This window comes from Leuciscus leuciscus (assembly GCF_965113295.1).
Source record: "Leuciscus leuciscus genome assembly, chromosome: 4".
In the NCBI taxonomy this organism is placed as follows: domain Eukaryota; kingdom Metazoa; phylum Chordata; class Actinopteri; order Cypriniformes; family Leuciscidae; genus Leuciscus; species Leuciscus leuciscus.
In genome coordinates this window covers 10,960,339-10,971,538 of record NC_138728.1, presented here as the reverse complement: position 1 = coordinate 10,971,538, position 11,200 = coordinate 10,960,339, and the positions used below count along the sequence as shown (strand labels likewise).

The 11,200-nt window shown below is 35.2% G+C and overlaps 1 protein-coding gene across 1 annotated transcript in view; it reads left to right on the top strand.

The window, feature by feature from the left end:
- Positions 1–8,305: 8,305 nt before the first annotated feature.
- The window catches only part of arhgef39 (Rho guanine nucleotide exchange factor (GEF) 39), a 44,041-nt gene continuing 41,146 nt past the window's right edge, over positions 8,306–11,200 (top strand). Inside the window, exon 1 of the mRNA XM_082166944.1 lies at positions 8,306–8,389. The gene's annotated coding sequence lies outside the window, so the exon portion shown is untranslated. The remainder of the gene's footprint in view (positions 8,390–11,200) is intronic.

Here is an 11,200-nt window from a genome sequence, read left to right as displayed (position 1 = left end):
GTATTTTAATTACTTTTGGGTATTTTGTCATTTGTATTTTCCTTAACAAAAATAAATTAAATGTAATTTGTAATTACATACTTTGAGAGACTGTAATTTGTATTTAAAATACTTAAAATACTTATTTAAATATATTGTTTTATTTCGGTAAAAGACTCTAAATTTTGTTTTGTACAAATTACTTGTATTTTAATTAAATACTTTTTTCACAGCAGTATTTTGTATTTTATTTAAATATACATTTGATGAGTAAGTATTTGTCATTTGTAATTAAATACTTTTTGATGTATTTGTGCCCATCTCTGACACTTCCCAGCCAAAAAAACAATAGAAAATAAAATTTGAAGACATTTTTGATTCTTCATGCTCCCTCCCAAACATTCTTTCACAGTCTGAGCCTGATGAATCTTGGCATTGTCATCCTGAAATATGGCCATGATGTGCCTTTCTACATAGTTGTTTAAGAAATGAAAAGCTACACACTCCATCAATTAGGGTTAGAAGAACTGATGCCAAACATATAATGCTAGAAACATAATAATCACTGCAATAATGATCCAATCTCTTAAGCATTTGCCTATTTAAATCCAAACAGCAGTTTGTTTGTTTTTGTTTGTTTGTTTGTTTGTTTGTTTTTTGGCTGGGCAGTGTATGTTGTTCAGGACTGTTAATTAAACGTCAAAAGAGTGATTGAAAATAGCAATGAAAAGAAGTTGTTACCAGTAAACTTTTACTTATACATTAAAGAAATAAAAGTGTTGGCTTGATTTAAACGAGTTAAACTAACCAGTGTGAGACTGTTTTTCAAAAGTTTGTCTTGAGAAGTCGCTAATAGGTTGTTTTTGACATTTCCAAGAGTCTATTTGCATTGTCAAGTCACACTTGAAGTTGGATGAATCTTAATAATTAAAACAGACATATTAGGAACAGAAGATTTCTAATAATATGTTCAAATGAAACAGGCAACATGAGCTCACCAGACCCTCTTTGCAGTTAATCACTTTGAAATAAAAGACAAAACATCTCCAGAGAATAAACCAATTATAACGAGATAAAAGGCAGCTAAAAATAAGGTTGCAATGAAAAGAATGTGATGCCTCTTGTTTGTTCACTATGACTTGCACTGCTGGAGCAGCTTTGACTCAAATGGGATCCCAGAGGTCTGGGTACTGGTTAAACACATGCAGTGACAACCCAAGCATAACTCGAAACATTCTCTCTGTCCCACAGGTAAAACGCGGCGTGGACATTTAGTGTCACACGAGTTTAACTTTAGATGCGTCTCCAGCGAAAGCGTGACAGCCGGCCCTCCGTGCACAGAGCAAACTTTTACGCTCTAATTTTCATTCCCAAAAGTGGACGCCTGAGAACAAATGCAACAGTGATGGACGTTCACAAATGACAAACACAACGCTACCAAGGAGCGCACGCGTGAAAAACGTGAAAATTCAATAGGTGAGCCTCTCGACGTAATGCTTGATGGTTGAATGACAGCTTTCAAGAGAGTTAGTGTCCCCCATCGTCAATTAGGAGCAAACCTCATTGACACGCATAAAACCCTGGCATCCTGTGCTTGCGGTAATTGCAGGCATGACAGTTTATCATTATCCATGAAAACCGCTGGGTTTTGCAAGCGGCACACTTTTCTTTTTTTTTTTTCAATTGTCCTCCTCGACTGGAGAGTCACTCCACTTTTTTTTTGTGTCTATTTGTTTCCATGTGATTATTTTTTCCCCAGGGCCAAACAGTCATTTTACTTTAATGAGCTCACCATTTTCAAACATGCCGAAACGGCGACAAGTATGGAGAGTTGGTTTGCGGAGGCCGATTGAGAACTTTAATCAAGGCAACCAATAGGCAGTTACGACAAATTGCTTTTGAAAATCCTCTGCACTCTTTCAATTTGTTTGCCTTGTTAACCCCCTTCGATTCTCTGTTGATGTGTTTTCAGCTTTGTCCATGACTTCATTTTCTTTTCAGCGCTTAATCTATCATTTTAAGCCAGAGTATGCGCACTTTAAAGGTTTTAAGGTAAAATAAAGCCGGGGAAAGTTTAGGGTTGATCCAGATGACTTTGAAGTGACATGGCTTATTTACGTATTTCCTCTCTTGAGTGGACTTATTAAAGGCCTCATTAAAAAATGAAATAAATAAAGTATTAGGGGGCGTGGTACTCTCATTATAGAGTGCATTTGATTGTGTAATTTGTAGTGCAAGACTGTAATTTGACTGTAATTAAAAAGACTGTAATTTGTAGTGCAAGATGAGTCATCCATATTTTGGTCTGTATTTTCGGTAACATTTTATGGTGAAGTAGTTGCACGTTACTACATGTACTTACTATAATAGTAATCATAGTAAATTATGCATAATTACAAGTAACTAAACTTAAACCAAAACCTAACCCTAGCTGTAACTCTATAGTACATGTAGTTTTTGTAGTACATGGTAATTAATATTATACTCCATATTCATTTGAGTGTGAAGCCTACAATATGACTATCCCCTTAAAATAAAGTGTTACCATTTTTTTCAGTTTGAGAGATACTGTAAATTTTTTATATAAATATAGTGAATTTGGTTTACCTTTAGGACTTTGTTAGCATGGGCAATGTTAATCTCATCAATACTATTAATGACAAAAAAGTAGGGATGTCCCAATCCGATCATGTGATCGGAAATCGGGCCCGATCACGTGTTTTCAGACTCGATCGGAATCGGAAGTTACCTCCCGATCTGGATTCGGATGTATATATATTCTCATTATTTTTTAACACATTTATAGTTATGCGGTGGCACAGAGTTATGCCGGTTTCACACTGCATGCGTTAGCAGAGCGTAAGCAGCGCATATGGTGAGCAGGAAACGCGCGTTTTGCTTTCACACTGGCAGCGTTTGTCACGCGCGGCTGAACCGCGGGTTGTGTACATACAGAGTACTCTATAATGGATACGTTGGCATTGCTTTATTTCGTTTTCAAATACATTTAAGAGAAAAGACTTGTCAATAAGCTTATTTTATTAATAATTTCATTTATATAACTTTTGGTTCATCTTTGTTTTTATTGTTCTGGCAACAAGTTTGTTTTTGGACATTTGTTTTCTTTTTAAATTGCTGTTGGTCTTTTGATTGACTGTTTAAAACACAATAGATATCGTCAATGCACTTTTTGGATAAAACTGCGGTGTATTTTGGCCATAATGCATTGTCACTTTAATTCAGCATAAGCGGCGCAGCAAAAATAGACGCGGCGCAGCAAAAATAGACTCGGCGCCTAAACGATCGCGGCAATGCTGCGCTGTATGGAACGCCAAAAGGGTCAAATTTCGCCACTAACGAAACGCCTGTCATTCTCAAAACGCCGGTGTTTACGGCGTTTAAGACAAAAAGACGCCGCAAAGTACGGTGTTCTGTGGTACAAACGCCGCAAATTACGGCGTTTGCAAAGAAAACGCGCCGTCATTATCGCCGTTTTTTTGATCCAGTCAACAACGGCGTTTCTGACGCCGCAGGCCATCCATAATGCGCCGTAATTTGCGGCGCTTCTGTCTGACAAAGACGGCGTAAAAAGCGGCGTTTTGTATAATATTATAATCAGCCCCTCCCTTTTCTTCAAAGTTCAGCCCATCTAATGAAGCAAATGGAAAGACATATGTACTAGATTGTCGATCTGACTGTCAGCGTCATAGCTCATTACCATAAAGTTGAGATACTTTCAACTTTCTAATTGACGCTCAAAACGCCCAAAACGCGACACCGATGGAATTGACGCTCCTTGCAGCTGAGAGAAGCCAGCTTCCATTGAAAATGAATGACTTCCGGTAACTTTGGAAGCTCAAGTCGGCGGCGGTGTGAACGTACAGTAATCTGTTAACATGGGCGGCGAAAAAAAATACACGCTGCACGCTCTGCTAATGCGTGCAGTGAGAAACCAGCGTAAGAGTTAGGAGTGCAGTTCCTAAAAGCACATTACTGGCTTTGCAAACACTGTGGCACTTTTATTTTTTATTTGTTTACATGCATGCCTGCCGGGTATTTTAAGTTGAGGTGCTATTTGTTTATATATTAGAATTTTTTTTATATTTACTGTTGCACTAAAGTCCAAAAGTGAAGAATTTATGTTATTTATTACTTGATTGTTCACAGAAGTGCTCTGTTTGTTAACAGAGTTGTTGAATGTTAAAATAAGGTGAATTAAATAAAAAATAAGGAACATCCTGGATCTGTTTTTTCGCTCTTCTTTATTCTTTTTTTTATGTAGGCTATTATAGAAGTATTGGATCGGGACTCGGTATCGGTAGATACTCAAAATCAAATGACTCGGACTCGAGGGCAAAAAAACCTGATCGGGACATCCCTAATTTTAGTACTATCGTACAAAAGTACTATAGTACTAAACTTTTGTACTTTTAGTACTAGTAATATTTTGAATGAGCTTTTATTTTATATTTTCAGTTTCCATATTATAAATATTATTAGTATTAACAATAATAAAATTAATATGGAAACTGAAAATATAAAATAAAAGCTCATTCTATATATATATATATATATATATATATATATATATATATATATATATATATATATATATATATATATATATATATATATATATATGTTTATCTTTATTTCAGTTTTACATTAACAACATTTCAAATTTTAGCTTATCTAAGATTTTTATATATATATACTTTTCAATAATTTTTAGTAGTTTTAGTTAATGATGGCAACACTGGGTTGTTTTTATTAAACACTGATATATGTTTAAATTAATATTTAACATGTTTGAATATTCTGTGTAATTTTGCACATTTTTTTAGTCCAAGTAAAAAAATTAAGTACATAACAACGACTAAAACAAAAAACTCAAATTGCATTTAGCTGACCTCCAAGTCAATAAATCTGGATCAAAAGCTCCCAAACTGATTCCATGAGGTCTGTGATATCACTAGATAAACAGCCTGAAACAGCCTCTAATGCCCTCGGTGTGTCACAAATCCCTGTAATTAAGACTAACGAGAACAATCATGTACTTCAGCAGCAAACAATGTGTTCATGAAGCCACTTAACGTCCGTTCCCACAGCCGGCATAATTTGTTCAAAATCAAAAGTCCCTTTCCTTGCTCTTATCACAACTGTTAAATAAGGATATTGACCTGTAAATTCCTCAAAAGGCTTCGGCATCACGAGGCCCCGAACGCTATTTGCTGTGATGGGTCCGTGTTTGTTTTTGTCAAAGTGATTCGATATGTTTTGCAGTTGCAGCATAGTTTCTTATGACATCTCTAAGCTTAGGGTTACCTCTCTCTTTTGCTTCTGAATAATTCATGAACAGAAATCCAATACTATTGAGTTGGAGTGAGGGGGACTCAAAAAAAAAAAGTTGAATTACAAAACATTGCATTCTTTCATCTCGTGAAGTTTTGCGAGGAGCAAGGGTCAATTAAGAGTCCTCTGGCTACGGTGAGTATGAATAATGCACCACAGGGCTGAAAAACCTTGGGAGACTTGCTTTACTTGTGTAGATTATTGACGCTCCTACCGCTTTTTTCCCCCCTCCTCTCTCCTCAGGTGAAAAAGGACCCTTTGTCTATGGTGTCTCTGACTGTTCATGCCTCAATAGCCTGGAGGCAAAATGGGCCTAATTTGCACAGGTCTATTTTGGGGCCAATTATTATAATACCAAATGTTCTGGAAACACAATAAAATTGAAAACAATAAAGAGCAGAGCCGCCAATATTGTCATACATTTTACATTTTAATGAAGCTCTCATTAAAGATGTATTTTATCAGTTTGGCGATTCACATTGCTTCACCTTTTTCAGTCTTGTAAGATTTAATAGCTTATACATGCGTGTGATACACATATAGGTGATCTGATACAAAGCTATGTGAAAATATACACCAGAATTAAAGTGTTTCACTTAATAGTTTTTAGTTGTAACTGAAGAGTTGCTCCTGACATTGATGTCTCAGGTATGTTCACAAAGAGCTTTCGGTTCACAGAGAAAACATAACTCAAGGGCACGGTCTCATCTGGCACAAGAGCAACAGCTCTTATGTTATAGGGAACATTGCACACTGTAAGTGTTGTCGTATTAAAGAGCATATTGAGTTGTGTAGGCTAATATAATTACACTGTGTCCTGCATGGCCTTAATGGGATAGTTCACCTCGAACTACTATTAGTTGTGTCCACTTACAATCAAAACAAAACGTGCTTTTGAAAAATTGTTTTGGACCCCATTGACTTTCACTGTATAGACAAAAACACGGAAGAATGAAAATCATTCTGGTTAGGAACAAAATGAGGCTGAGTAAAGGCATATTCACACCAAGAACGATAACTATATCAGCGTTCACGATATAATTCTGTTTACTATAAGCGTAAAGCGTGCGCTGCTGTTACGTCATCTGCCGCTTTAAATGCTTGCGCTCTTAAAGCAGAATGGATTCTGATTGGCTGTCGTTGTTTTTATCGTTCATCAGCTGAAAAAATATATATTCTGAAAGTGATTCCAACGATATTGTTTCGCTTTGCTGTTATCGTTATAGTTGTAGTATGAACTCTGCTATTCTTTCATGTTTAGAACGACATTTAGAACTTCTCGTTATCGTTATAGTTATCGTCCTTGGTGTGAACAGATGACAGATTAATAATTTAGGGGTGAACTATCCCTTTAACCCTCTGAAGCATGCAAAATAAAACTTTTTTTCTACCAAACAATCATATATAATCATTACTGATGTTTTAAAAAAGTGTATTCTGAGTTTTGGTTTCCCTTTGGTTAATTTTATGGAAACTAAATCATAACATTCATGGAACATTTTTTTTTTTTTTATTATAAGCAAAAACAAATGTTCCAGAAACCAAACAGTGCTGGCAATCTTGTCATATTCACACACACAAAAAAAATAAAAAAAAAATAAAAAAAATTGAAATATGGGAAAGAGTCAAAAGTAATTGCCCATGTGGTTTGGATGTAACATCACATCCTGAATGATTAAAATGCCTTTTTGTGCAATACACAGCAACTCTAAATCGTCTCGTATTATTGCTCAAATTATGCTTTATACCAGCTCAATGCTTTATTTGTTCTTAATGCAAGAGGACTATAATATCATGCCTGTTGGTCATATATTATACAGCAGGTTGCTGCACGATCTGTCATGTTGGTCAGAGACTGGAAACCTTCAGATAGCCACACAGGCAACACTAGATGTCAGTGTTCTCGCTGATGTCGAGCTGCAAGCTTTTTGTTTGTGGGAAGAGGAAGGAGAAGCATATACAGTAGTTTGAGAAGTTGATGTTGCACTTTACAACTTGCGGGTCCTAATGGATTTCCTTATATTAGAGGGACTGTCTATAAGGAGTTGGGGGCTATTACTGTGCCAAGCCTGATCACGGGGCATCACTTTCATCTTGCCAACACTCTTGTATAATTAGCAGAAATTTGCTGAGATGTGTTTTCTCCTCCCTTCATTTCCTAAGATGAATCATCAGGAGTATAGACTAAACTCCCTTTCTTAACTCCTGATGCAGAAGTTAAATGTAAAATTAATGGTTCGTCTTATTTAGAAGATAAATTTAGTATTTTTTTCAGCTTTGAAGCTGTTGGATTCACCTAACATGCCTCAGACACTTCTAAAGGCGCATAAGTTTGAGGTTTGACAGAGTCTGTTTAGCATCATAATTACATAAGTACTTTTCTCATGTGTGCTCCTTCTTGTTTTTAATGATCGTAAACAAACTTGCCATGAATAATCTATCCACTCACACAAGTTTTAATCTTGGGGTATAAAACATGCCTGTGGTCAGACAATAATAATAAGATTTTTTCAGGGTCATTCAATAAAATTGTGTGCCTTTTTTAAAGAAAGTATATTTCTATGTAAACTGACAGATAACAAATGACAATACAAAGTGTTTTTATAGAATTTGATGCTGGCACAGGGTTAATTGTTTCCTTAGTGACAAACCTCAGAAAAAAAAGATTTATATATATATATATATATATATATTGTTTCTGTATTAGTAAGTGAATATATATGTATGTATGTATGTGTGTATATATATATAATTATAATAAATGTATATATCCATATGTCATCTCGGAGAAAGACAAATATTATTAATTATTATTATTCATTTGTTTGTTGACGTCAGCTTTTCTACTTCTAAATAAATGTAATTGGTTCACACATTTATGACGCCCTTTTCGTGAAATGACCCCAGTGCTGTATCTACTAAACGTATTGATGACGTCACAGAGGACGGCTCAGTTTCGATGTTTGGGAGAACCAATCAGAGCGCAGTAAAACCCGGAACTTCTGAGAGCGTAAGAAAGAGCGCCTGTATTCAATTTGAAAAGCAAGTGCAACATCAGGTATGAAATGTTTTTATGTTTATATAATCTATATCGTTTTATAAACGTTACAGATTTCCTGTGAATGGCTACTTTATTATGAAGTCAGATATTGTACAGTATTAGTTTCAGCCTCAAAGACTCATGAAAACAGAAGTGCACTTCCAGCCATGCTAACAAGTGTTTCTTTTTTTGAGTAGTTCATGTATGTCATATTTAATATGGAATATTGTGTCAGTCGCGAGCGGTGACTTAAAGGAATGCAGACTGCCTTTGTAATGCGTTCAAAGTGGCGACTTGGTAGGTTTGTGTATATTTTGAACATCTGTTTTTAAAATTGTCGAAAGTGGGAAGAAACATCACGCATGACATGAAGAGTTTTGCTATTCATAGTGTCAACAGGAATTTAATTGTTAATCAACTAGATTCTAACTAACCTACTTCAGCCTAATTTAACCCTCAGGTTCTGTTTGGGAACTTTGAGACCCTTAAATCTAAGTATGTTTAAAGTGTGTTTGTTTTCATATAGGCTACTTAATTCGGTTACACTTTACAACAAGGTTCCATTAGTTAATGCATTAAAAAACATGAACTAACAATGAGCAATACATTTGTTACAGAATATTTTAATCTTTGTTAATACTAGTAAAACAAAAAAATATCCATCATGTCCATATGATCTGATAGGCCTACAATCTTTAATTCTAATAATGTATTAGTTGTACATTTAAATTAAGATTAATAAATGATTTAGGAATATTTTTCATTGCTAGTAATGTAGTTAACTAATGATAAAAAATGGAACCTTATTGTAAAGTGTTACTCTTAATTAAAAAAAAAATACTGCTGGTAATTGTATTAGCTAATCGTTTGCGAGCTGATTATAAACACAATTTCTCAATGAGACACATCATATTTCATACATTTCATAAAAATAAAACATCCCAAAATAAATGTAGAGTGTAGAAGTACGTTGCTGTGGCAAAAACACAAAGAAAAATGCAATAAAAACAAATACAGCTAGTTAATAAGGTCTATTTGGACTTTTTTTGTTGGTGTCAAACTGAACCCAAATGCAAATAATTTTTCTATATTCAGGGATCCCTCATAAAAATAAAAATAAACTAGAAATATCAGTTAAACTTCCCTGGCCTGCAAACATCATGGAAATGAGTAAAATCTTAAGTCATGCAAAAAGTCATAAGTCATAATGTCCCTCAAATTTGATTGGTGGATTAGAATGTTGTGGTGATGGTGATCCAGGAACATGTTGTACTTGGTGAAATCATGTACACCATATCTTAACATAACCTTCAGAGCAGTAAAACTGAGTGGGAATGTTTGGATGCGCTCCAGCTCCACTCCTCATCCATGTGGGTCTGCTGGGAGACAGATCTGTGGACTAGCCTGTTCTACTTACACTGCTTCATTTACAGGTGTTGCCCAACACCTTTATATTTAGATGCAAGTGTATTAAGAAAACAAGAGTTTGTCTGTGTAATTCTCCGTTTGTAAGCATATATAATCATATTCTCCTGAACAAAAGAAAGCAGTCTTATTTAAAGGGTTAGGCTAGTTTTTTATCCACATTATTAAGGCAAACAACAAATGATATTAGTTTTAGCAGTCAAAAATTAAATGTAAACAAAAATATCTTCTTTATGTCTTATATTAAGATAAAAAAGTAAGCGTTAAAGAAACTCTTGAACTTAAATAAAATGTTACAAAATGTGTGCAATGTAAAAGTGTAAACGTAGAAGAATCAAGGTAGGTCTTGAAACTTTGAGGTAGGTCAACATCTGTAATAAGTAGGGGTGTAACGGTTCACAAAATTCACGGATCGATACGACACAGTGGTGTCACGGTTAGGTACATTTTTCGATACAACAAAAAGAAAGAAATGCCAAAGAAATTTCCTTGATTTAAAAAATATATAATTATTAAAAGAGAAATTATTTTAAATAAGTTTAAAAAGAGTTTTCCCTACATCTTGAAACTTTTAGTTTTATAAATGGGGGTAATGTATTTGAAGGATGAACAAATAATGTTTTGGTCATCACATTACAAATAACATTTAAATATGATAATATTTGAGTTTTGAAGTGCTGGAAAAAGATGTGTGACGTACTTGAAAGCATTTTACTATTCCTGTCAAACTTCCATGGTTACAGTGAGTGTTACTACAGTAAAGCCATAGCCTATACAATGAATGTTGCTGATCTGTGGACTTAAAGCCTATATAGTTCATTCATGGCACAATGTTTCTCCTGGTTTCCACGTCAGCGCTGTTTGATCCGTTAATAACGGAGAAGTGTGAATGCTTCTCACTAGATCTTGCAGCGATGTTATTACTTCAGTGGCGAATTCAAATGCTTTCTTTACCGGATCTCTTTGTAGTAACAGTGTCGCTTGATCAAGATCGGCTCGCGCTGCACTGACATTGATGGTCCAAACTGATAAACAGTCCGTGAAGCACAAAATAACGCAGTTTCGTTCCGCTTTCATTGCGCTTGCCATTTGATGTTGGGCAACGTTGTGGTGGTCGCGCGTGCATTTGAATGAAAATATTGAGCGTCATATCGAACATTTTTCATATCGTTACCGACAATGGTGTACCGTCGATAAATACCGATACCGTTTTATCGCCCAGCCCTAGGCCAGCATCACACACATGACCAGCGTCGGCCAATAGTGAGCCTACCTTCTGACGTGAACACTCCGTGAACTCACTCAGAGGCCCACACAGAAGAAAATGAATAGTTGAATAAAGTCGTTATTTTTGTATTTATTTTTGCGCACAAAAAGGATTCTCGTCGCTTGATAAACTTAAGG